We start from the raw sequence: 2,206 nt of genomic DNA on the forward strand, positions 1-2,206 counted from the left end.
CGTACTTCCGCCGCCGTCACGCCGAGCAGCTCGAAGCCACCAACGCTGGAGGCCGTCCTCGAGTACATCGAGGGCGGCAACACGCCGAGGCTGGAGTACCCCGAGCCCCCGTCCTTCTCTCGCCGCTGTGGGAGCTCGTGGACGCCGAGGCGCATGGACCTTGGGGCGTCCTCCTCCTCGTCCGGTCGGTCGACCGGCTCTCCCTGCCTCCGCCCCGTCAAGCCGGAGCCCCAGGACACGCCTGTCAGCCGGCGCACCCGCCGCTCCGGTGTCCGCATCGCCGACTCCACCCCCGCCTCTGGCCGCCTCGTCTTCGTCGCACCCAAACCGGAGCCCAGCCTCCCCCCGGAGTACGAGGAGCTAGCTCGGCGCGGCTTCTCCGACGAGGACGCCCTAAGGTGGGCGCGCGACGACTACCTCCGCGACGAGATGGTCCGACAGCGTCGGGCCCTGGAGGAGATCGCCGCCCGCAAGCGTGGGCGCGAGGACGAGCACGGCGTCGTGATCCTCGACAGCGATGACGACGAGGACGCCGCCGGACCGTCCAACCCGCCGCGCCAACCGGGGGAGGGTTGCAGCAGGGATGGCGGCCGCGGCGGAGGCGACGACGACGACGATGACAGTGGCGACTACACGCGGTTCTATAGCCTCCTCGGCATGTAGAACGGTGACGAGCGGCGAGGCGAGGGAGACGGCGGGCCTAGTATTGTGTTTTTTTCTTTTTTATAAAATATTTTAAATATGTATAAACTCTCGCCGTGTTTGGTTGAATTTGGTTTGAACTTGCCGAAATATGTATGAACTCGCCGAAAATGGTTGAATTTGCGCCATGTTTGTGCCTCACTTTAATTTTCACAAAAATTCGTGGGCGCTGCGACTGGCATCACGCCCCCAGCGCGCGTTTTGCGCTGGTGCGCCCCAGGGGCGATTTTTAGTGCCTCCTTGGGGGCCAACGGCTGGAGATGCTTTAACCATCGCGGGTCACGGCCGAGCGCTGTTGTCAGTAGCGGGCGGAATCCGGGCTCAGTTCCACCATCCTTTCTGAAAGAGCAATTCTGCAAGTGCGTTCATGAGTTATTCAGAACATAGGTTGCTGCAGTCTTCTCTGAATTCACGAGTTATTATTCAGACATTCTCCACCCTCAAAGAACTCAGCAGACCGGATGTCCATTATTAACAGAAAGGCCATGGGATGAGTCGCTAATGATGGAAGTCAGGGATGTCACACAGAAGTTCTTTCAGCTCCCTCACGAGGAAAAATTGAAGATCAAAATGACACCTCAGAGTGATTATAGGTGTGATATCTGAATAAAAACCCAACTCTTCTTGTAGCTAGTTGTTTGGTCCTTGGAATATTTCTACATAAGTACATATGCAATGAACTTTCTTGTGGTCTATCATCAGAGGGTATCAGAGAGTGGGAGAAAATGTTACCAAGGGTAAACCTAATATGCATGAAGCAATTCATGTAAGTTCATCTGTCCCTCAATTTCTTGTAATACTTGTTTAAATTGTTCTGTCATTTTTAGCTAAACCCTTAGAAAAAATTTGCAATGCTACATGCCTATCGAACCGGGCAGATATGGTAATCATGCTAAACCAATGGAAGAATCTAATTTGTGGTATGTTTTCAACTTCCCTTCTCTGTTTTTCTTTAGGATCCCTTCTCTGTTCTTTTCTCTTAAGGTATATTTTAGAGAGCCGTCGTCACATTTTTTTCAGAAAACGGTTCACTGCCTACTTTTCTGAAGGTAACACTGTTAGACACCTATTGATGTCAGTATGTTCACCATGTAAAAAAATGCTCGTTTACTACTTAATACGCTTTAAAGAGCTGAATAGTTTATCTTCCATGCAGGCCAGATTATCCATCAAATTTTGACACGCTGCTGGAAAACTATATAAGCCTTCTACAAAGTCCACTTATCTGAATTACTTATTCTTTTATGCTCATCGATCGTATCTGACAGTGTTTATCATGCCATTTTTTATTTCAGATCTTTCAAGGAAGATCATGCGAGGCATAGCCTTGGCACTGGGCGCGCAGTTGGATGCTTTCGAAGGCGGAACAACAGGAGATGCTTTCTGGGTTCTCAGATTGATTGGCTATCCATTCTCAGCTGGCATCCCACCACGCATTGATATTGGATGGTAAGCACACAAAAAAACATATTTGTCTTATGCTTACTTGGGTGGATACATCTGA

The 2,206-nt window shown here is 50.8% G+C and overlaps 1 pseudogene; it reads left to right on the top strand.

Moving 5' to 3' along the window:
• Nucleotides 1-1,180: 1,180 nt before the first annotated feature.
• LOC119342815 lies at nucleotides 1,181-2,151 on the top strand (annotated as a pseudogene).
• The last annotated feature ends 55 nt before the right edge of the window (nucleotides 2,152-2,206 follow it).

Source organism: Triticum dicoccoides, unplaced genomic scaffold (assembly GCF_002162155.2).
Source record: "Triticum dicoccoides isolate Atlit2015 ecotype Zavitan unplaced genomic scaffold, WEW_v2.0 scaffold105944, whole genome shotgun sequence".
Lineage (NCBI taxonomy): Eukaryota > Viridiplantae > Streptophyta > Magnoliopsida > Poales > Poaceae > Triticum > Triticum dicoccoides.